The 25,063-nt window shown below is 47.8% G+C and overlaps 1 protein-coding gene and 1 long non-coding RNA gene across 3 annotated transcripts in view; one reads left to right on the top strand and one right to left on the bottom strand.

Annotated features, from left to right (window-relative positions):
• GRM3 (glutamate metabotropic receptor 3) overlaps window positions 1-12,568 on the bottom strand; it is a 653,673-nt gene extending 641,105 nt beyond the window's left edge. For both annotated transcript variants that reach the window (XM_069627823.1, XM_069627824.1), the window contains exon 1: window positions 11,996-12,568. The gene's annotated coding sequence lies outside the window, so the exon portion shown is untranslated. The remainder of the gene's footprint in view (window positions 1-11,995) is intronic.
• LOC138513182 (uncharacterized) overlaps window positions 1-25,063 on the top strand; it is a 964,728-nt gene that overhangs the window by 265,738 nt on the left and 673,927 nt on the right. The window lies entirely within an intron of this gene.

The raw sequence follows: 25,063 nt of genomic DNA, 5'->3' as shown, positions 1-25,063 counted from the left end.
CGTGATCTTGTCGGCTTTTTTTGGCTGCATGGTCATTGGTCATGGTTGGAGGACGTGGCTACTAGCCATGGCCAATGGGGTGTGGCTACTTGGTGGACAGGGATTCATGGGCCAAGTCCGCGTTCTTTTACTATACTGGTTGCTAAGAGGACAATGGCCACAGGTGGGGGCCACTGCCAGTGGGGCCTTGAGTAGATACTGCATACCAGAACCCTTTAACATTCTGTGAAAAAAATGAAGTTAACCCAGAGTTAAGAGGATCTGGGTTATCGTAGCAAACCCTCTGAAATTCCAGCGGTTATGGGGAGCACGAGCCTCGTAATTCAGTGCACCCACTTCCCACCCCTTATAACCAGCCCATGAGCACATACATGACATCACAGCATAGATTTACAAAGAGATAAACATGACATCATGGGGACATGTATGGTGGGGACACTGAGGTAAGGCGGCCATCACTCCCCACACCCCCTGAATTTCATGCATTGTGTATTATCATGTTTACATTCTCTATAACTATATCATCTATAGATACACACAGAGGCACATATACACATCGGTGTGCAGCTCGGCTCCTTACATTCCTTTCCTCCGCTTATATGTCCACGTGTTGAGCAAGTCCCAATTGTTCTTTCTGTAAATATCCTCTCAAGACAGTCACAGTTTAGATATCTAGAGAACCAGGGTCCTATCATAGAGATCAAAGTTGAGACGCTTGTACGTGAAATGTAATATGAAGTCCCTGGAGAAATATACAGGGGTAGAGGAAAATAAGTTGCGTGCAGCCTGCCTAAACACGCCACAGTCTGCACTGCCTTCTGATGGGTCGCGCACGTCCATGTGCAGTTCTACTAGACTGGGAGGAGCTTTCGACGAGGCAAGGGGGGCAAAGGGAGGACAGACAACGATCCTACTAGGCCAGGTGTCATTCAGATCGCGCAAGTGCATGGGAAGGGGGCAGGGGCAGTGCAGTACATGGGAATAGATAAAACAATTAAGAATAGATAAAACAAGTAAGTAACGGCTGGCAAGTGCATGGGTAAGTGCAGACATCAGGTGTCAAGGGCTGGTAGGGGGACTGTAGGAATACAGAAACGGTCCCCAAGTGCAGAGCTTGCCAGGTGGGCAGTGCAGGTGTGCGACTGGTGCGGGAGGGACCTGGGCCCGAGATCAAAGGGTGTCCAGGTAACCAGTGCAGTTCTAGTTAAAGCCAGGAGGTCAGCAGAGCAGAGGAGGAGAAAAAGCAGAAGCAAAGAGAAAGGTTTTGAGGTGCTTCTGGAACCGGAGATAGTTCTCAAGTTTAAGGGAGGCAGGGAGACTGTTCCGAGGGAGGCCCCAGCTGAAGAAAGAGATCTACCACCAACTCGTTGCTTGGAGAAGCGGCTGACCCTGAGGGAGTTGGAGGCGGATGAGCGGATGAGCGGAGAGCTCGAGAAGGAAGATATTTAGGGAGAGAGAGTTGAAGGTATTGAGGCCCCAGACCCCAGAAGGCCCTGTGGACTGTGCAGAGGGTTTTTAACTTAATCCTCGCAGCCACTGGGAGCCAGTGCAGAGATTTCAGTCCTGGACAGATACGATCCCTGGGCTTGAGGCCAAGGACACGTCTCGCAGTCCTGTTCTGGATAAGTTGCAGAGGGCGGAAAGTAGAAGCAGGCAGATTTAGAAAGAGGCTGTTGCAGTAGTCCAGTCTAGAGAGAACCAGAGCTCTGGAGACAGTGAGCTTCTGGGGGAAGGAGAGGAAAGGAAGAATACCTCTGAGGAGGTGCAGCTGGTAGTGTGACTTCTTAGAGACGTCAGAGATGTGAGGGGAGAAGGAGAGAGTGGAATTGAAGATGACCCTGAGGTTTTTAGCCTTGCAGGTGGGAGCAGGAAGAGAGCCAAGAGAGGCCGGCCAGAGAGCCGCAGGAAAGGAGGAATCGGGTGTGCCGATGAGGAGAATCTCAGTCTTACTGGCATTAAGGCGGCACATCACGCCTGGATAGCAGACAGTCAGATATAAGGGAAGGAGAGGAGGAGGCCGAGAGTAGCCTGAAACGGAGCTGGGTGTCATCCGCATAGCACTGAAATTTGGGGCAGAGAGTGGCGATGCGGTGGGCAAGGAGTGCCAGATATTGGTTCAACGGCCAGGGAGAGAGGTTAGACCCATTTGGAAATTACACTGACCAACAGGGCAAGACTTGTAATACGTATTGCAATGACTTGTAAATCAAGTTAAACCTGGTTTGGGCAACATTAAAACTCCATTCGCAACAGCTGATCGCACTCATAGAGTAGAGTCAAGGACGCAGAAGGAACTAGTCAGTTTCCTAAAGCGCAGGACGTCAATGGAAGCCCCCTCCTCCCCCTTGAGGACGTGATTGTGCTTCCACGTGCGCTATCACTAGACATTCACATGTACAGGCGTTGTGCAGGGTCCAGCTCTCTGTGACCTGGCCCACGCACTATCAATGCAGGTCTTCATAACTGGCAACGTATTCCATTGGTCAAAATGAAAAAAGCGAATCAATATCTTGTGGTCTTATTCCATGGAGATATATTGGTATATTACTTGACAGGGGAGATTGCCAACACATGTCTTAGTGAGCACTTTATTGCGAGTGCTCATAAAACAAATGTTTACCTCCTCCTGCTGTGAAAGTTCCCATAGCAGTATTTTGGTGAGGGCGTTTGGGGGTAAAAATTCCCATAGCAGGGGTAAAGGTTCCCATAGCAGTATTTTTGTGAGGGCGTCTGGGAGTAAAGGTTCCCACAGCAGGGGTAAAGGTTCCCATAGCAGTATTTTGGTGAGGGCGTCTGGGAGTAAAGGTTCCCACAGCAGGGGAAAAAGGTTCTCAAAGCAGTATTTTGGTGAGGGCGTTTGGGGGTAAAGATTCCCATAGCAGTATTTTGGTGAGGGCGTCTGGGAGTAAAGGTTCCCACAGCAGGGGTAAAGGTTCCCATAGCAGTATTTTGGTGAGGGCGTTTGGGGGTAAAGATTCCCATAGCAGTATTTTGGTGAGGGCGTCTGGGAGTAAAGGTTCCCACAGCAGGGGTAAAGGTTCCCATAGCAGTATTTTGGTGAGGGCGTTTGGGGGTAAAGATTCCCATAGCAGGGGTAAAGTTCCCATAGCAGTATTTTGGTGAGGGCGTCTGGGAGTAAAGGTTCCCACATCAGGGGAAAAAGGTTCTCATAGCAGTATTTTGGCGGGGGGAGCCTAGTGATAGAATAAATCCGTCTTGCCCCTCAAACAGTGCATCACAGAAGAGCTCTGCCCACCTACCTACCTCTGTGGAATGCTAGTTACAGGCCGCCTGCGTTTTCTGCCCTGCAATAGTGAGAGGGTGCCGGCGGATGGATAGGTGGATGGATGGGTGGGTGAATGGGTGGATGGATAGGTGGATGAATGGGTGGATGGATGGGTGGGTGAATGGGTGGATGGATGGGTGGGTGAATGGATGGATGGGTGGGTGAATGGGTGGATGGATGGGTGGATGAATGGGTGGATGGATGGGTGGGTGAATGGGTGGATGGATGGGTGGGTGAATGGGTGGATGGATGGGTGGATGAATGGGTGGATGGATGGGTGGGTGAATGGGTGGATGGATGGGTGGATGAATGGGTGGGTGAATGGGTGGATGGATGGGTGGATGAATGGGTGGATGGATGGGTGAATGGGTGGATGGATGGGTGGGTGAATGGGTGGATGGATGGGTGGATGAATGGGTGGGTGAATGGGTGGATGAATGGGTGGATGGATGGGTGAATGGGTGGATGGATGGGTGGGTGAATGGGTGGATGGATGGGTGGGTGAATGGGTGGGTGAATGGGTGGATGGATGAGTGGGTGAATGGGTGGATGGATGGGTGGGTGAATGGGTGGATGGATGGGTGGATGAATGGGTGGATGGATGGGTGGATGGGTGGGTGAATGGGTGGATGGATGGGTGGGTGAATGGGTGGATGGATGGGTGGGTGAATGGGTGGATGGATGGGTGGATGAATGGGTGGATGGATGGGTGGATGGATGGGTGGATGAATGGGTGGATGGATGGGTGGATGAATGGGTGGATGAATGGGTGGATGGATGGGTGGGTGAATGGGTGGATGGATGGGTGGGCGAATGGATGGATGGGTGAATGAATGGGTGGATGGATGGGTGGGTGAATGGGTGGATGGATGGGTGGGCGAATGGGTGGATGGATGGGTGGATGAATGGGTGGATGGATGGGTGGGTGAATGGGTGGATGGATGGGTGGGTGAATGGGTGGATGAATGGGTGGATGGATGGGTGGGTGAATGGGTGGATGGATGGATGGGTGAATGGGTGGATGAATGGGTGGATGGATGGATGGGTGGATGGATGGGTGGGTGAATGGGTGGATGGATGGGTGGGTGAATGGGTGGATCGAAGTGTGGGCGGATGGATGGGTGCATTAACGGGTGGGTGAATGGTTGTAGCAGAGAAGTTAACGATGAAATGTAGGGAGAGAATACATGGGTAGAGCCGAGGGGTGTGGCTTGTTTGCGGGCGACAGGTTCTTGCTGGAGGCAAGGAGCTCTCACATCGGAATGCTCTGCTCGTAACAAAGAGATGTTAAGTGTGTAGGGGGGGGCTGCTGAATTTGCAGCGGGGGTAGGAGAGTTGGGATTGCCAGGTTCCCTGTACACTCTCCTTCCCATGGAAAATGTTACATGAGGGAGTGTCGCTTGGAAGGCAGGTGGAGTCTCTTTCCTGTTGTATTTGTTGCTTGATCTAGTTTGGCAAAACACGGCCCCCCGAGGTTGCAGGCTCTACATCGACAGAGCTTTTCTCTACTGTGAGGGGTAGTCGGGTAGAAAGGCGCGTGGAATTCCACTTCAGCTGCACTGGGGAAGGAGCTTAGATCGTAAGGCTGTGACTTTAACACCATGCAGCGAGGGGTTTAATCCAAAGCATCACCCCATACTGTAGCCAGAGACTGGGGTCCAGCTATAGCCCACTCTGTGGCTCGGGCCGGCCCCGGCTGTAGCTCGACGTAATGTGGGGAAAAGTGACCTTGCACAGCACAACCCCCACCATTTTGCAGGGAAGACAGAGGCCTGTGTAACAATTCTGCTGAGATAGGCGAGAGTGTTAAACACTCACCTCAGATATTTGGAATCTACCTACTGTCACAGGTTCGAATCCCGACTGAGCCAACTTACTTCTGAACACTAAGACATTTGGTAAATATATTTCTCTTCATAATCACAAAATGTCAAACATGGAAGAATCTGCCATGGAGCGCTTTATAAAAACGGGATCTTATTAATAAGTGCGTGCTCTAAAGGCAAGGGCGCCCTTAGGGGGATGCTTCTCCGTGGAAGCGTCGCGCGGAGCATCCTTCTAGGAGTTCTAGCCCGGGGTGCATTCCGTGCGCGGAGGCGCTGGCGGTTCTCTTGAGCATTGAGTTGGGGGCTGCTCTGGCAGGTGCTAATGCTTAATAATGCAAATTAGGATTCTGGGGGGCAATGTATCTGCATGGGAAGGAATACGGATATTCTATACGCTCCCATAATGGGAACCCGCGCCCATGTATGGCCATACACATTCCACTGTCTGCGACACCCCCTCTATCCCACTATTAACAAACTGGGATCAGTTCTCGTGGGCTTCCTGGGTCATCCCACTCTGTCTTGGCAAATTGCATGGGTGCAACGTCATCAGATGGACCCATTTCTCCGTAATCCCGTTAATCCAGGCCGGGATTTATAGCTAACGGCACCTTGCATGCTGGGACTTGTAGATCAGTACTTATCAGGGGAAAGTCAAAAGTATAATTCCTGGAGTGACAAATATTGTTGCCTCCTTTGGAAAATGGTGATCCGGGCGACATGGCATTTATTTGCACACTCTGCCCATGCCAACACGTATCGCCCCTCAACCCCAGGAAGGCGGGAACCAGGTGGGAGGTGGGATATCTTCAGTGTCGCCATTCTTCAGAAAGCTGTAGTGAGCCCTACCTGATATCCACATTAAGGTAGGGTTCTACTTATCAGGGTGCACTCTGCTTACATTCAGCTTGCAGAAACCCCCAAGCTCAATCTGAATCCTTATTGGTCAGCTCGGAGTTTGGGTCTAGCACCTCATTGGTCCCTTCAGAAGCTCACTAATATGAAGCATGTGGTACTCTGCTATTGACACAAGCAAAACAAAAAGGGGATGGCTGAAATGTTGTGAATAAATCATAACCACTGGCAGATCTCTGGGCAACCCTCCAGACCATCATATTTTATTCTGCTAAGCCATTACAGAAGGGATAAAACCATAGAAAAGGTGCGAGCTTAGAAACCTCTGGGTATTTAAGCGCGTTATAAATACGCAACTAAGACAAAAAAAACAATTACGCAACTGAAAAGCAAAAAAACTATTCCTGTAACAGCGCCTCGATGCCTGCGGGCTGTGTGAGCGCTTTAAAAATGCAAATAAATAAAAATAAAAATAAAATAAATATAAAATATACTTCCAAAACCAAAAATCCTTCTACTGGAACCAAATCTCGAATGCCCGTAACAGCAGGGAACTTCACAAGATCATCTCAGAATTCAAGCCCCTCTATGCTCCCCCTCTTCCCCCACCTCCCCCAAGCACTCTGTGAGACCCTCTCAGAACACTTCCAGAACATCTGCACCATCAGCATTAAACTAGCAGTGCCCCCGCCCCGATCACCTGCACCCTGGTCCAACCCCACTAACCCTCCCATCACCCGCCCTATCCTCTCCTTCTCTCCCGTCTCACGACCCGAATTCCTGAGGCTACTGCCTAGCAGGCGCCCGCCCGCATCCCTGGGAGATAGTTGCCCTCCCGCCCTCCTAAAAGTTATCCTTACCTCAACCTGCACAGGCAGCATCACCCTCCCTTGACCCCCTCCGCCAGGCCAACTGCAGAGCTACCACCAGCACCTGTTTCGTAGCCAAACTAATTGACTGAATATCCTACTCCCAGCTTGGCCTCTTCACCAAATCCAACCTTCTCCAAAATCCTGCCCAGTTTGGCTTCAGACCCCTTTGACGAACAGAATCATCCCTAGTTTCCATCTGGGATGACCTCAAAAGATTACACACCGTAACCTAGTTGAGAGCGCACTTAAGGCAGGGATAGTATATTTCTTGTTCTATCCTTCTGTCTTCTGCCACAGCCTTGTCTTTATACCTTTCTCGATATCGAGCTAGATACTAGCTGAAATTGTTGTCCTTACCACAGTTGTTTGGGTTGTGCCGACTGGACCTCCCTTGGTTCTTACTTGGCTGCTAACAACACAGATGTGTATTGCCCATCTATTGTGTAAACATGACCTCAAAAGAACCTCAGATGCAGAAGGCTGTGCTGCACTTATTCTCCTCAACCTCTCCGTGGCCTTTGACCCTATTGACCTCTGCACCCTCAAGGACAAACTCCACCTGCTCAGCATTAGGGATGCAGCATTAAGGTGGATTTCTCCCTGCCTCACTTACCGATCACAAATCACCAGCCTTCCTCCCTTCCCCTTAACGCCCAACCTTGTCACCAACGGAGTACCCCAAGGCACCTCCCTAAAGCCCCTGCTCTTCACCCTCTACCTGAGCCCCCTCCCTGCTCTTAATCGCTCACGTGGCCTAACCTACCCAGACGACACCCAGATCATCGTCAAGATCCCAAAGACCTCTTTTAACCCCATCCCGATCTCGTCTTGTGCCTCTCAGAAAACAACCACTGGATGACGGCACCACCTCCTCGTCAACCCCGGAAAAAATGAAATCATGATCTGCAGGAAGATTGTCCCCTTCCCCCAACCCGCTCCGTGGCCATCCTCCCAAGGCCCTCCACCCACTACATCCAACTCAGTAAAGAACCTGGGCTGCACCACGAACGCAGAACTGACACTTTCTCACCACATCAACGCTGTGTCTGAATCGCATGTACATGATTATTTTGAATGCAAACATTTCGAAGACAAAAATCTTAACATTCTAAATATTTGTATTCAAAATAATCACCTTACTACTAAATAGCCTTTCTACACCCTGCTCCTCCCAGCCCCTTACTTACCTTTTGGCGGCACACTTTGGTGGGTGCCGCTGAGTCCCTGCAGTGCAGGTTCCCTTCACTTCTGTGGATGGGAACTGGCGCTCCAGAATCCTTTTATTGATTTTTCTCAAAATGTTGTTGTTTTGTATTGGGGGATACCCCCACCACCCCCGATTCCATTATAGCGAGCAAGGGTGCGGGAAACACCATGTAACCCTGCTTCCCTTGTTTGCTATAATGAAACCGAATGGTTGAAATGTTCAGCATTTTCGGCTGTATGTAATTTTTGTACAGTCGAAATCCAAACATTTCAACTATTGTTTTTTTTAATTTTCAATATTTTCAGTCGTTAGTGTCTGAATCGTGCTAACTAAACCTTTTTGCCTTTTCCGACACATCCTCCCTTACCTCTCCTACCCTTACAGAGTCACTGCAATCGTAACTCTAATTCTCTATACCTAGGTGCCCCTACTTCTCAATTCAGAAAACTCCAAATGGTCCAAAACACTGGCGCTAGGCACCTCCTAGACCTCTGCCCCATAGAGCACATCACGCCCAGCCTCTGTGTCCTCTACCGTCTCTCTGTTGGGCGACGGTGCACTTTCCATGCCTCAGCCACCGTGCTCAGTACAAGCCAAAGCCCAGAATATCTACAGCACAATCTCACCCGCACATATCCAACAGAAACCTGAGTTCACCCCACGACCCCCTTCAAAGTGATCCGAACAGGGGGCGTCCTTTTCTGTCCAAGCTCCCACGATATGGAACACGATTACCCTCAGCATCTGCCGCCTAGAGGATCACCTTGCTTCTGGAAGACCCTCAAGACCCCCAGCGTCCTGACGAACCCGTCCCGCCTCCTGTGCCAGTTTAACCCCCTGTCAATTAGGCTGGGGCAGCAACGCGACCCTCAAATAAAATACTCTGCAATGCAGAGAAAGGACTCCCGCAGATGCAGGACAGGAACAAACCTTCCAGGACACCTGGGTACGTGTGACACTCCATGTCAACGGACAACAGCCATAGGGACGGCCTCCCACCCGCACTCATCTGCAATCACGTGCTACTTTAAGACACAATGCACAACACCTCTGCCATTAGAATGCAGCCGAGCCGCACAACAAAAATGTGCTTTCGCTGGACACATAATCAGACTACTGGACTTGCATGCTCCCCTGACAACCTTACAGCACCCAGCCACATGCCAGCTCGATATGGGTCACTAGCAAAGACATGGCCACCCCAACCTACCTTCATATTGGATAAAATGCACACACGCATTACGGATCTCTCATTCGATGGACTTTGGTTACCCGGGGGCCTTCACCTACAGTGCTTTGAGGCCATACCAGGCGCTATACAAATGCCATATTACAATACTCTTGCAAATCAGGCTTGGTCCCACCCCAAAAGGCAGTGATGAGATGTTTTGGACTTGTACTCCCATCAGACCTTGCCAATATAGTGAACAGCGAGGGATCATGGGAGATGAAGGCCAAAACACCTTGACAGCTGCAACTTGACCACCACTGACCAAGAGGGTGTTTAGGAGGGGTATCATTTTTTTACGATTGAAAAAAAAGTTAAATTAAGTTGATCACCCATGATATCAAAAATGCATTTGGCTTTAATATCAAATTGGGCAAACAAAATCATAAAGTACAGGACTAGGACTGCGACGTGCTATTCTGCAGACTACTCGCTTCCAGCGGTAGAGCATTCCTAAACTTAACATTGGTCACCCAGTGGCATTGGCAGAGCCAATGGCGAGGTCACAAGTGTAGTCACGAAATATTGGCCATGAAATCTGCTGCCCGAACGTCTAACCCAGTATTCCCCCACTTTGCCAAACTGTGTGATGCTTGGCAAATCAGTTCAACTTCCTTGGCATCAGTTCCCAAATTTCGAAAAGTTAGAAGAGAAGGGGGGTCTTTACAGGTTTGGAGGAGCGGTAAAAGCGCTGGTAAAAATGGCGGTAAATCCGCTAGAGGCACTTTTACCTCCACACCAAACTACAGGCTTGCCCATGGCGTTTACCTGTTTTACCTCCGTCGCCCGCAAAAAACTGCCACAATTACCGGCCTCGGTAATTCAGGTAATTGCTCCAATTGCTGCCAGCTGTAATAACTTGGAAACACTGGGGTATCATGCGGCGAGAATGTTAATTCCATTTGCCGGTATCCTGCCAGTACCGGCAAACGTGTAATGGCCCCCAAAGGCTGAACTGTGTGTGCGTGCGTGCGTATATAGATATAGATCTATAATGTGAGTTCTTCTATAGCGCTTCTTGGCAGACTCCCCTGGTTTCTATGTGCTGTAATAAAAGGTGTTATACACATAAAGGCCATTTACACTCATTTGGAATGTGTCAAACTATGTGTTTTGGGGCGTGCGGCTGGCCGTGGCTTATATGTGTAGGCTGGAGAGAGGCAGGGCCCTTAATTAGCCCTGCCATTGATGCGGGTATATGCCCCTTGAGGTCCACAGCAGTCACTGGCAGGCAGCGCCTGTGGGCCTGCTTCGTTTTGTGGCTAATCGATGCGACGGAGCGGACAGCGTGGGGACTTGACGTGTCGATACAATTCCCCACTGTGCCCGCCCCCCTCACCGGTGCACCTCAAGAGCCAAGGGGCCTTGGGGGGCCAGGTCGGGTTCCGGAGGCCATCCTGTTCACACGCCTCCCTGGATGTGGGGCTGCAAGCAGAGAACAGGACTGCTGGCAAGCTGCCTCGAACTCCTTGTGTGCGACTCGTGGTGGTCGTGCGAAATGTTCTCTTTTAAAGGGAAGTCCTCCACATGAGTGCAGCCCCCCCCACGACATTGTGTGTGACGACCAAAAAGAGTCGAACCAAAGGTGTTGGAAGTCGTAGTGGTCGACAAAACCATAGCGTACACAATTATTTAAAAATATCTATACTATTGACTTTGTATGTATTTTGTGGGATAGTATTGCGAATTAAAATAAATGACCCTTCTCTTTTAAATACACTTACCTTTTGCGAGATGTGATTACTTTTAACAATGGTACTTGATGAAATGCTACGCGCTGCCTCCGACAGAAGGGGGTGAAAAACAAAGTGGCCCGAAGCCCCCCAGGGGAGCTACAAAGTAAATGCTGGACATCAACGAATCGATGAGTCGATGAAGCAATCGATGCGCGGGAACCATCGTCCTAAGCGCGCGCGGATCAGCGAGCACTCTGGGGACCAATGCACTATTATTTGTTTAAAAACGTGTAGGAAAAAAAGTGTAGGAGTCGATCTAGTTCACGCGGTGGGAGGTCTGCGGCCTGTATTCATAATATAGGAGGCTCTGGGTGCCTGTTTGGTCTGCAGCTTAGATGCCTGACATCATCCAGACACCCCGGTTATTAACGGATCATAATGGCCCGATGCAACTGGCTCATTTTAAACATGTTGTGGAGGGGGGGGGGGGTCGATTCCTGATTTAAACATAGGTGCATGTCGTGACATCCGAGCGCAGGCGATGCCCTCGCTGCCACCCACGTCCTTGACATCTCAGCTCCCGCGCGCGGACGAGCCGGCGACTGATGGCAGTGCAGGGCACCGCGCGGGATTTCTGTGCAGCGGGCTATCAAATATCCAAGGCAGCAAAGAAGGGGACACGAAGGGGGCTTAACCTGTGGTACTTCCCCAGGGCACAGAAACGTGAATTCACAGCAGCAAAGGGCACGCAGGCGGGCTGGTCTAAAAAGTGGTGTACATTCCGAGAGCTATTGCAGGTGTAACATAGCGCCTTGAGGCACTGCGATCTCTCCCGTATCCTACATGCTGCTAGTCACAGCCAGCGAGAAAGGGTTATATTTAAAGGGTTGCATTCGACCGGTGGGTAATTATGCGAGCACATACCCCCAGCCCCCACCCCTCACCAGACTGCGAAAAATACACAGGGGACAACGTGCCTGCTCAGGACCTTGCCTGCCTCTTCCTCCTGCCACACACGTACAACTGTCAGGATTAGTGCCCTTACCGTGGACGGAGGGTGGCATCACAGGAGAGCAGCTGGGGGCAGCGTCATCCCGGGCACAGCAGTCAGAAGCACGGGGCTGCGAGGAGTGCGCCCAGAAACGCACCCGGCGGCTTCCAAGCGCTGCCGCATCAGCCCGTGGTGGTGGTGCGATGCGGTGCCTGACAGTTACACATTTCTCATCGCGGTGGATCCTGTTCCCACTCCTTTGCACTTTCTCTAGAGGAGAAGGTGAGTTCTTCAGTTATCTGGTCCTCTCTTAAACTGCCTCTTCGCCTTGGTTTTCTGGGGGGGTGCCCAGAGGGCCATCAGTTACTGATGGAGAGACGACCCACATTGGCCAATGCGCAAAATGCGTACCTGGTCCCTCGTAACACGCAACTCCGGCTTGTTTCCTTTGCCCCCCTCCTCTTCCTGCGGGAACTTTGAAGTTCCTTTTGCCCCTGCCAGCCCTGACTGGGCAATTAGTCCTTGGCATCGCCCCCTGTGCCCATGCTGCGACTCCGTCAGGGCACACACACACAGGCACTGCAAATGGTGCAGGGATCCGGCGCGCGGTCCCCGGGTCCTGTCTGGAGACGCTGCTGTCGCCTAGCAACGATAATCAATCTTGTCGGGATAGCTGCCCCTGGCAGCTGCGATTGGGCGATGCTGGGAGGCCGGGTCCCGCCCCTTCACTTCTGCTCCTGATGCTCGAGGAACAGACTCCAGTCGGTGCCTGGGATGCGGCGGGGCGGCAGACATTCCGTAACACGCAAGCGGGCCACTGCAAGGGCGCGTACTACGCGTAGCATGGACGCAATATGACCATCGCAGACTAACACCAAGTCCTGCTCACTGCGGAGTATTTCAGCCGTCGGTGCAGAAGTAATGCAGAGCGCATGGATGGCCATGCCAGACCATGCACACACAAACAAAACAACTCTGCCATGTTTTACATGCAACCTATTACGTTCTGATAGCGTTAGATTTCAGAGCGAGCTTAGTTGTATAGCACACATTCGTACATAACACACATGTGGTCTGGGATGCCCTGGACGAACCTTACCAGACTGCACCAGTGCAAAAACCACAGATTGACACATGATTTGCACTCGGAGATCATTTTCTGAATCTTACCAATCGTCAAAAGTTATGTTAAAGTTTATCAAAACACACTGGGGTGAGCGCAGGTCAACATTATCCATTAAAAAAGCTCCGGCAAAGCCACTCGTTGTGTCTTTTCTGGAGACATACATAGTGCATTTTCCAGGCACTGCCATAGTGACACTATTTGGCCAGGATATGGCAGCTACTAACACGTGCTGTTAGTACCTGGGCATTACAGCAGTGCCTGGCAAATGCCACCCTATTGTCCATAAGAGGGCCTAAAACTGCTGGTTGGCCACTGCCTGCTTGTAACAATAATTCAATGCAAGGAACAGGTGCCAGGGCACACATTGCCTTTAAATCCAGTAGCTGAGTGCAGATTGGTTAACACTTCAATTGCACCAGGAACTGATGTCATAAGGGAGGTCATTGATGACGCCATGTGTGACATGGTGATGCGATGAGTGTTAATGTGAGGAGTGCATGGAGTGTGCACACCATATGGCGTCTGGTTCTTAAAGCGTAAGCTGAACCATATCATTCATCTAACTAACTATTTTCGCTCAATATTTGATCTTTACTGCTATCATCATTATTTGTATTAATATTCTCATGAATGTGATGATTTGAGGGCAGAAGGCTCCCTGCGTGCCTGTCTTCTCCATTTCTAGCCCCGGCCTACCGTGCCCCTCAGGCGTCTGCGATAGTTCTTCGCCTTTGCGTCTACTTCCTCTTTCGGGGATTACACACCAACCATGGTCTCCAGTGGCAACTCAATGCTGGTGACGCCCAGTTCCTCTTGACTGTCCATACGGACTGCAACAACACACGCCTCTACTGGGGCTTTCCACGAAGCGACGCGGCCATGCATCAATGCAATTGGGGTCCTACTGGCGGACACGGCGGAAGCAGATATCTCACTGGTGGCTTGGCGGACTTCTCTCGGGATAAGGCCTACTCCGGTGGAATCCGAGAAGTATCTGAGAGTTATTTGGGACAGGGAGCCTACACTTGAGCTGCGGTTAGAGTGACTCATTACCGCTTTGACACTGTCTAAAATCTGGTGGTGGCTTAAGCAAGATCACTTCAAGTTGTAAGCAGTGCATCATCAACGCCTCGCTTCTGTGTAATTGAATTTCCCAACAGAGCAATTAGTGCAGAAGAGAGCCATTGGGATCGGTTTTGGCCTAAATAAATACGTCAATTTCACCATCTCCCCTCTCACCCACAAACTCCCAACTGGGAACCATTCTTGCTTAGACTCTTAATTCGCGTCCATAAGGTGTTTTGTAAAATGACACAAGGCTCCGGCCACTCTAATGTTATTGGGTCTTGCAGTGTCAGCAACCCCATTCAGATGGGACCGTGATACTCTAGACCTGAGATCAAGATTGCGGCCTTTAAGTTGGGGTGCTCTTGGTGTGAGATCTTAACAAGTGGCGGGGGCAAAACCTTGGAGCCACCTACCAAATCCTCTGAGAGATCGCTCAGTGAGATGCATTTCTAAAAGGAGATTAAACGTTTCTTTGCATAGACACGATACATAAATCGAAGTTGATCTGGAATGGACAGTCTTTTTTTTTTAAATTGTGATTTGGTTTAAAAGTTAAACCTTACACAAAATATTACAGCATACGTCAGCAAACAAGAACAACATTCATAAAAGAACATACGAGCCATACATTGAATTAATTCTGCCAAATTTCAAAACGCACACATAATCCCAGTCTAAAATATAAACACACACACACAAACTATACAATTTATCAATTGTCAGCACGCATGTGGGTGTGCTTCTCAGATGGATGTTTTGTTTCTGAAGGAGAAAGTGGTTGTCTCGCGTGGATTTCTGGGTTGAGCAGTCTTTCCAAGCCGAGCGGTCTCAGCGTTCACCCTGAGACACTTCTTGGGTGCAGTGAAAACCTTCCAAGCACCCAACAGCGGAGGCAGCCCTCTCGTACCCCGAGCCAAGGGCACTTCATGTTGGGTGTCAGTACTCACACCGATTATCGGACATGCCTGTTGCCCCACGCGTCACCCAACTCCTCGCCCCCCTGCTGTCGCTGTCTCTCCTAATCTTCCCATCCTATCCTGAAAACATTTCTTAACTTGTGTTTCACCTCCCACCTTTTGCAGTTTTGACCCTTGTAAGGCACCCCGGGATCCTCGGGGTGGGACCAACGCTGAAAAAAAAATGGACTCCATGGTAGATGATTGCAACAGGTGTGTGGGGTCTGATTTCTCAGCTATCATCATCAAACCATTAGTTCCAATTCGCCTGATAGGCGTGATTTACTGAGTGCACATTGTGTCGCCTCCCCGCGGCCCTAGTTGACCGCAATCTATTTATTGGGCCCACCACTTTTTCCTTGCTCCCAAATGCCCACTCGGGGGGTCCACCAGCAGGTGCTTTCATATCTCACTCCTTCACAACATGGTCCAACATTAAATCCTTGCGTCAAACTCTTGCAAGCTTGCTGGGTTCAAACTTTGATTTTCTGTCATTATCATGGCCGCGCGTCTGGTTTTAGCCTCTTAAATATCAGCACAGTTGTTGAGCTTAAAATGCCAATTGTAATCCTTATAAATAGCAGCTGAAGGAATGAGTTGGCGGCGCCCTTCCGGAAATCGTAACATCAACATTTGATGACATGACATCTGTACAAGCAAACACGCAACTGGCCGTGCACCTGTGCAAACACAGGCCATCTGTGCAAACGGAGGGGGCTGAACCCTTCGGTTTAAGAATAGGTTACATGTCAACTTCACAGGGCATATAGATGTGGAAACACTGTGTATGAAAACAATTCACTGTTGCCTTCCATTTGACATAGTTTGAAATATAAGCCTTTTAGGGAACAAGTGACGGTTACTGATAGCGAATACAGCAATGACATGTGAACATCAGGTCCACAATGTGATTCTGTCCTTTGAGATTTGGAAGGTTTTTCTTACCCACACTAGGGAACAGTTACAATCCACTGTTCTCCCTGTGTGCTGTTGCAACAGCCCTCAAGGTCCACTTTGTGCAGCAGGAGTTTCGAAACAGTGCAAATTGTCAGAAGTCCTTGAACAGCAACTTCACACTACTAACAAAAAGATCCTTCAAGCGTGAAACCTGTTCATTCTTATCTTCAAAATGATGCACTGCTTTTCATTCAACTAAAGAACGGACTCACAATTGTGATGTACACGCTGGGCCTCCGAAACCTTCAAGAAATGTGTTTTAGGCAGGGCAGTGGAGCTGTGTCACACTCAAGCTGCCACAATGAATTTTGTTTAGATTACTTTTTAGAGGTAACTGGAAATAATGCAGCCTGACACTGCCTTTGCTCTGCTGTTTGAACACATTGGATTCCGACACTGTCAGGCTGACTAGGTGCAAAGGAACATGGCAGTGGTTTGTGTAATGAGCACAGGCGGCCAATCGGGCCCTAGAAGGGAATTAGCCTTCATTTTATTAATTGTGAATACGTGAACCAGGCCCTACTGTGGTGACTGGTCATAATGGACCATTACACTGTTGTGCTCAGTGGCTATAATGGTATCTGTCGCTCTGGTGCTGACTGTGCATGGTCGAATCTGGCCTTCATTTGTAACTGGGCTCACATATCTGGATGTGCTGTGCCAACAGGACATTAGAGAATGTGGCTACACTATGCTAAGTGGGCATTCTGAAATCCAACCATATTGTATAACCCCGGAAACCAGGATTAGTGTGCTAACTGTGCATAATGGCATCTGCCCTTACTGCGGTAACCGGACATAATTGAATCTGGCCTTTCGATGTTTATTGTGTATAATGGTATCTGCCGTTACTGCGGTAACTGGACATAATGGAATTTGGCCTTTCTATGCTTATTGTGCATAATGGGATCTGCCCCTACTGTGGTAACTGGACATAATGGAATTTGGCCTTTCTATGCTTAAAGCACATAATGGGATTTGCCCCTACTGCGGTAACTGGACATAATGGAATTTGGCCTTTCTCTGCTTAATGTGCATAATGGGATCTGCCCTTACTGCGGTAACTGGACATAATGGAATTTGGCCTTTATATGCTTAATGCGCATAATGGGATCTGCCCATACTGCTGTAACTGGACATAATGGAATTTGGCCTTTCTCTGCTTAATGTGCATAATGGGATCTGCCCTTACTGCGGTAACTGGACATAATGGAATCTGTCCTTTCTCTGCTTAATGTTCACAATGGTATCTGCCCTTACTGCGGTAACTGGACATAATGGAATCTGGCCTTTATATGCTTAATGCGCATAATGGGATCTGCCATTACTGCGGTAACTGGACATAATGGAATTTGGCCTTTCTCTGCTTAATGTGCATAATGGGATCTGCCCTTACTGCGGTAACTGGACATAATGGAATCTGGCCTCTCTATGCTTATTGTGCATAATGGGATCTGCCCTTACTGCGGTAAATGGACATAATGGAATTTGGCATTTCTATGCTTAATGCGCATAATGGGATCTGCCCTTACTGCGGTAACTCGACATAATGGAATCTGGCCTCTCTATGCTTATTGTGCAAAATGGGATCTGCCCTTACTGCGGTAACTGGACATAATGGAATTTGGCCTTTCTCTGCTTATGGTGCATAATGGGATCTGTCCTTATTGTGCTAACGGGACATACTGGAATCTGGCCTTTCTCTGCTTATTGTACATAATGGGATCTGCCCTTACTGTGCTAACTGGACATACCGGAATCTGGCCTTTCTATGCTTATTGTGCATAATGGGATCTGCCCTTACTGTGGTAACTGGATATAATGGAATCTGGCCTTTCTATGCATATTGTGCATACTGAGATCTGCCCTTACTGCAGTAACTTGACATAATGGAATCTGGCGTTTCTATACTTGTTGTGCACAAGGGGATCTGCCCTTACTGCGTTAACTGGGCCTAAGCTAACCTTACAGTGCTGTGCTACTTGGGCTTGTCACTGGCACTTATTCGAGTCACTGGGCATTGGATGGCAAGGGCATATGTACCTGGAGGTTTTAATGAAAATATCCAGCATTTGCTGCCAGGCTATTATGCAAGTCTATGCAAAAAAGACGAGCAAACTCGTCTTTGGCACTTAAGGGGTTAAGGAGTTGCTGAGTTTCTGATTACAAAATATGCCCATCAGATCAGTAGCAGTGTTTTGATGCCAATGCACAGAACTGCTTAGAACATTTCGTCCGGGAGGATAGCTTAGTGGCAAAGTGCGTGCCTTGGAAGCAAGACTACACGAAGCAACACAGGTTCGATCCCGGGTCCCTGCTTAGAAACCTCTGGGTGTTTAAGCGCGTTATAAATAAGCAACTAAGACAAAAAAAAAACAATTCCGCAACAAAAAAAAAAAAAAACAACAATTTCTGTAACAGTGCCTCGATGCCCTCGGGCTGTGTGAGCGCTTTAAAAATGCAAAAAAAAAAAATACATTTCTTTTCTGTTCGTGAACATTCTGTAGTACGCCACCTATCTGGTCTAATGGTGTTAGAAACTAGACAGATAAAGGGATTTTTAAAGAATTTTGCGGTGGGGATGCAGTTATGCAACTGGCTTTGAGAAACTGTTCATGGGATGGACAGTTTAAGAATCTTTTATTTGTGTGGATTTTTGGCTGTGCATATCTTTGCATATTGCTGTTCTGTATCTGAAATGTGTGTGTTATCGGGTTTATGTGTTACTCAACATGTGCTTGGGCTAAGTGCGCCTGTGACAAAGAAAGACACACATGAAATCTCAAAGCGAACATAGAAACACATAGAGGTCATTGGTTTTGAGAGAACGTACACGAGTGTGTTTGTAAGGCTGAAATGTTCTGAGCGTTCCACCTTGAAACACACCGATCAATCACAGCTAACCACACGTATAGACACTCTGTCACTTCTCTCTCTCCGCCTCTTTCACTCCTGTTATTTCTGTCAAAGTAATTACGTCAGAAAATATTGTTTACATTTTGGAATCAGAAACAAGGGGCTGCTGCCATTAAAGGGAAAATGCGTTAAACACATTGGGCCAACTTCTTAAACATATAATGCAAATACAAATACACAGAGGGTACACTATTTTTATTTGCATTAGTTTCAGAAATGCGCAGGACACATTATTCTCAAAGGTAATATTTTGAACTGCCCCTTTGCATACATTAGTGTTTGGACTACTTATTTTAGCAAGGAAGAAATTGCACCTCACCGCTGATTTCGATGTAACGTTTGTATGTATATATCATCAGATGAAATTGGACCCTGAAATGCACCTATTTGTTTTAGTTACTTTTGCCATGGAGGACACCACTTAGTCTGTCTTCCTTACTTACATACCTAATTTCTTTACCTTTGTACTATTAATCTTTATTATTTTTTCATCCTACTGCATTTAATTGCAGGATTGCTAGTCCCCATTTTCACTCTTTCCTCTACGCATTACCTTTTTTATTCAGAGGAGAAAATAGAAAGAAACACGCACAACAAGGTGAAGCATACTGGATAGACTGTTTGCACTCAGTAATACCCAATGGTATGAATGAGGAATGTACCTGCAATGTAGTTTTTACTAAGGATATTTAGAAAATGATCTTATATTTTGTTCATTGCTATGAATTATTTCCAAGCTTTATCGACTGTAAGGTTCTCAGAATGACATTGCCATTTAGTTTGAATTAAATTAGAAGATTGCGAACATTAATAAAGTGTAACTTATTCACTACAATTATGGCCCTTCAATGTTGCATTGTTGCTTTGAAAAAAGTATCACAAGTGAATAGAAGGCCATCAGCGAGTATGTTAAGTTGATACAGCAGATGGGATACTGAGTGTGAATACTAACAATGGACATATTCTCAGGTTACTAAAGAGAAGATGCTTGTGAATAGAAAATCTAACACTTGCCGGTTAACAAAAGACATAGAGAAAATACTCATTAGATGGTGGAAAGTGATAGTATCTTCTGTTTGGCATCTTCCCGCCGTCCAGCTTCATGCATGCACAGGAGTACTATAAATAAACTAGGATTTGATCTTTATGGAGTTTGGAGATTGTTGTCTTGTTCGTTACACTCTCAGATGCAACACAATGCTTGAAATCCACACTGCACCATGCTGTAATAAAAAGAACACACATTTAGACTCGGAAAAGGTAGTCCGAATGCATTTAGTTACTTTATTTCATATTTCTTGTAAAATAGGTTTATGTATTTTACAAAATTAACATATTATACCAAAGGTCTCCAAAACCACTCCCTGGGAATCGCAACCACACCAGGGTAAATAGTCTTCTGTGGTTAGCCTAAAAACATGGAGTGGGTTTGGTAATTGAGGAGCAGACTTGGAGACCCGGGCTCAAAAGGGGCAGCGCTGCTATATTCCTTAAAGCGATGCTCTTGGAGATAAGCCCCCCTTCACACTCTTTTTCTTCTTGGCATGCTCTATGCCACTAAAACATTACGTTTCAGTCATGCAGTTATAAAACATGCCATGCCTTCAAAGACTGACATATTTTACAGAAACAGGGCCTCTAAGCAACATCTTATGTATACAAAACAATAGCAGATAACGCAGAAACAAATAGAAATGTGTTGAGAATATACAAAAAAAACATCTTCACGCATAAATTAAGGCAACATGGATGCAGCGCGGGTCCACCTGCTTCTCAATGCTCTCAGAAACAGCTGGAATGCTCCAAGCCCATTTATAATTCCTTCTGGTCGGTCTTACTTTCTGGTCTAGAGGGTCCCCTGAGCCTGCCATTAGAATCAGCAGGGATTTGCCACTTCACAGCAGCACATCGCATGTGTTGGCTTTCCAGGAAGTGTCCCGCTAGGAGTTGGGGGTCTCCCCCCCCTTCGAGAACCCATTTCCGTTCATTGTGTTCTGTCGTTTCTATCTGCATGCTCTGGCGTTAGAACCCTGCATGATGCAAGTGTTAGCTTTGAGGTGCTTGTGGACACTGCTGCATAAGGTGATTTTTTTATCACTCCTTTGCAACTTAATACCTTGTGCAAAGGTTCAGCTTGCAAGTGAACAATCCTCAGCCTACATTGGGAGAGTGGGCTATGTATTCTAACATGACATGCCTGTGTTGGAAGGATGTTAATGGCAGGGACATCATTTCACCAAAATTCCAGGGGTAGCGGAAGTGACAACACACGACCCTTGACCCCCTGATGACATCACAGGAAGTGATGACATTGGACCCCACCCCAAAGTGATATCACGGGAAGCAATGGAACACGACCTTTCACCCATTGACAAAACAGGAAGTGGCATCACATAGCATTGTACACTACGGAAAATATGGTTACGATATCACTATAATGTGATGTACATTTCATACAAGAATGGATCGCCATATGTCTCGTTAATATCGGTGTATATAGGCCCATATTACCAAATTACTGTGAATGCAAGCAGATGTCCATGAGCAAATGATGTGTTCTTATATAGCACTTACGCTTAAGCGCTTTATATAGAAAAAATGTACACCCAATATCACCCAACCTGTGTTGGTACTCATTTATCGACCTCAGAAGGATGAAAGACTGAGTTGAGGCATTTAAGAACAGACTAAATCAGTGACTCGCCCCCGAAGTGTGCCTGAAATAAACCTTTAATGAGTCTAGCAATTATTGTATAGAATTCCAGAAAGACACATTATTTGGTATTCCTATTCTTTCATTTTTAGGGTCAGTGCTGAAAGTGTTAGACTTGCGGCCCTCCTGTTCTTATTTTTCTTTCTTTTTTAAAGGGGCCTGAACAAGAAAGCCAGCCACTGCAGAAGTAAAGAGCCACATGGTGCTGGCCACAGCCCAGGAGCTTGCATTACCAAAAACTTTATTTTTTTAACAAAGTGTTTCTTTTGGGGTTTTTTTGTTTCTTTTTTAAGACAGCGGTCGCAAGGGAGACCTCAGAGGTCGCAGTTTCGACCTCTGGCGACTCCTGAATGACGTCCCTGTATTGCGGCTTTTCATAAACTTTTGCTTCCAGTGCTTAAGTGCATCAACATGGTCGAAAGTGTCTCTCCATGCTCTACACTTTAGTAATTCAATGGCGGTACACAACTTATGAGGGCTTGGGAAGTCATTGTTTCATTACAAATTGAGAAAAAAGTGAGCCTTGAAATTCTCTTCTTGGTATTTTTCTCCAAATAGACTTAAACATGTGTACGTCTTAAGAAGGAGGAAGGAAAATGGCCGCCTGAGTAATGTGATGGAGGTGGCTTGGCAGGAGCGCCCCATTTTGAATATGAAACCAACAGGATGTGGGGCAGCCATCACACATTCAAAAAAGGGCAGGAAAAGGGGTGAGCACAAGACAAACCCCCTCTTGAAACAGGGTCAGTTGTGCTGGGAGTTAAATATACAAAATGAACACGAAAAGGATGGAGGGTCTAAATACAGGGAAAACGCGCAGTGGCTATATTATAGCGTTAGCACCGCATTCCAAGGGTTGGAACTGGGGGTAACGGCCCGGCAGTCTATGTTATAGGCCTAAGCAGAGCAAGGTCTTATAACGAGGGCACCGGGACGTTACCCCCCCATTCCAGCCCTTGCAACGGGGTGGTAACGCTATTAGCAACCCCGGTTACCAAAGCGGTTACCTGCAGTGTGTTAGAAAGCCGAGTGCGTTCTCACAATCTATCCCTGGGAATCTTCCGTTCAGGGGGCCGGGGAAGGGCCCTCACTTTTGGATCCAAATCCTGGGGGTGGACAAGCGAGGGGGGATCACCTGAATGGGGGTTCTTTAGGGAATAGGAAGAGGACACCTGTAGGCGAGACGCAGTACCCCCGAAACCCTAAGGAAAACCTACCCTCCCTTTGTGGGCCGTTGCCACTCATCCAGCCAGAAGGCGTTCATCCCCCCACTATTGGGGAATACCCCAAATCCTGATTAACGGGGGTTCTAATGAAACACTAGCCCAGAAGAAGAAACACTGGAGCGGACAAAGAAAGAAAGACCACACCTTTTAAGGGGAAACAAATCCCTCTGAAACCATAAGAGGGGAATTAAAACTAAAACACCCTCCCTCTGCTAATACTAATCCCCACAACACTCCCCCTGCCTTAACAGGCTATTGTGAACTTTGCCCCATGCAAAACCCTACACTACCCCTGCAGGTCATTAAAGGGAATAAGAAAAGAGACACTGCCCCTTTAAGCTCCAACTCATTCAGAGTTAAAGGACAGGCATGTCCGGATAATTGGCTAATGGAGGATCAGGAAGGCTCTACACTGACCATGCACCTGCAACTTGTTAGTTTGCTGCAGGTGTATACAAGGTTGGGTATTCAGCAGTACAGGGAACAGCAGCAGTTGGAGACACAGCAACCGGGAGTCTGCGTGACTAAGTCTAGCATGGGATCCATGACTTGAAAGGAACTGGCGTTCTGGAGGCGAGTAGCAGCAAGAAGGGGTAGAAACAACCAGCTGGAGGAGACTGATGGACCGACATGCTTCGCTGTGGCAGATCAAAGGCTCTGGGGTGAAGAGGCGAGGGAGCCGTCTCTTCAGGAAGCCAGTGTGGTGAGAAGGAGAAGGCCGTGGACAGGGCCGACCTCCCCTTATGTAGGCCGGCCATGCGCGTTCTCCTGCCATGGCCAGGAGTGTCTGATGGGCAGGCGGTGAGACCCTGACCTCAGCTTAAGTGCTCTGGAAGCAAATAGCCAAAGAGCTTGAATATAATCACTGCCAGAAAGTCTGAAGCACAGGGAGACTCACAATGTGAACACAGAAATTCTAAATGAAGGCGCAAGACGGGATAACCCATTATCAAGGCCTTCAGAGTGAAAGTACTGTGTGCGGCAAGACAAACAAATAGGACTTTGTGTGATACAAAGTTACTGAGTGGTTGTGTAAGGAAGATTACGTTATCGAATGTCTCGGTGTACTAAAAGAAGGAAATTGACATCCCGAGGGGAGCTGTTTGAGGTCCGAAGTGCAAGCAGAGTGGTGTTGGCAATCGAGAAACACAGTGAGAGCGACAGAAGGCTGTACATGAGAAAGGAACACTTTAAAAGGGCATAGCAAGCAAAGCCTAACCCAACCTAGTGAATTAAGTGAACTGACAAGGAAGGGGCAGAGCCAGAAGCCACAGCCCCGGGCTGCGTGACCTGTAATGGGTGACCATGCGGTCCATAACTGAGACTAGACCACAGGGAGCCTGAAAGTGGAACACAGAGGTGGGGAAAGAAACAGCAGAAGTGTTTGTAAAAGACTACAACAGCGATACCTAAAAGCTGAGACTTGGGCAAGGGAACCCTGAGTCTAAAAGGTACTGTGGACATTAAAGAAAAATACAAAGTGCTGCTTTCTGAGTTTAGGCAAGAGAAGCCTAAGAAACTAGCTGGACATTTGTTGTTTGTACATCTGAGGAGGTCAAACAGGAAGATTGTGAAGCAGAGCATAACATAAGAGATCTCTGGTGTTTTAAATCCTTGAGTGTCGCAAACTTAGGGGAAGGAAGCTGGGTGAGAAGCGCCTGAAAGGAACTATTAGAGCAGACCCGGAGGCAGGTTGGAAACCTAACCTGACAAGAACTGCGAACTATTAAAGTTACTGTGACATTTACTTGAAGTGAATCCTGAAAGTTTGTGAAACGTTAATCCCTGAGATTCTGGAACTTGGGGAAGGGTGCTTTGTGAGAAGCTCCTGAAAGACACTGTCATATGATTTTTAAACACTTTTTTGAATTTGAGAATTCTGGCACATTGTTAGTATTCGAAGTAAGGGCAAGAATAGGTTGTGACACAGACAGCATTTTACTATGGATTTTAGACACAGACGGACCTTGACTATATCAGTTGAGGGAAGTCCCCTCTTAGATTTAGGGCAAGTTAGGCGTTACTCCCATCCTGAAGCTTAAATAAAGGTTTTCCAGCTGGATCTTGTATCTAAGTCGAACTGTGCATGCCAAGCCTGTCTAACAGGTGTTCCAAAAAACAGTATTTTCATTCAAAGAACGGGACGATCGCAGCATTCTG

This window comes from Ambystoma mexicanum, chromosome 12 (assembly GCF_040938575.1).
Source record: "Ambystoma mexicanum isolate Mex_15411 chromosome 12, UKY_AmexF1_1, whole genome shotgun sequence".
NCBI lineage: Eukaryota > Metazoa > Chordata > Amphibia > Caudata > Ambystomatidae > Ambystoma > Ambystoma mexicanum.
The sequence above is the reverse complement of the archived record's forward strand: the minus strand, read 5'-3'. Positions and strand labels throughout refer to the sequence as shown.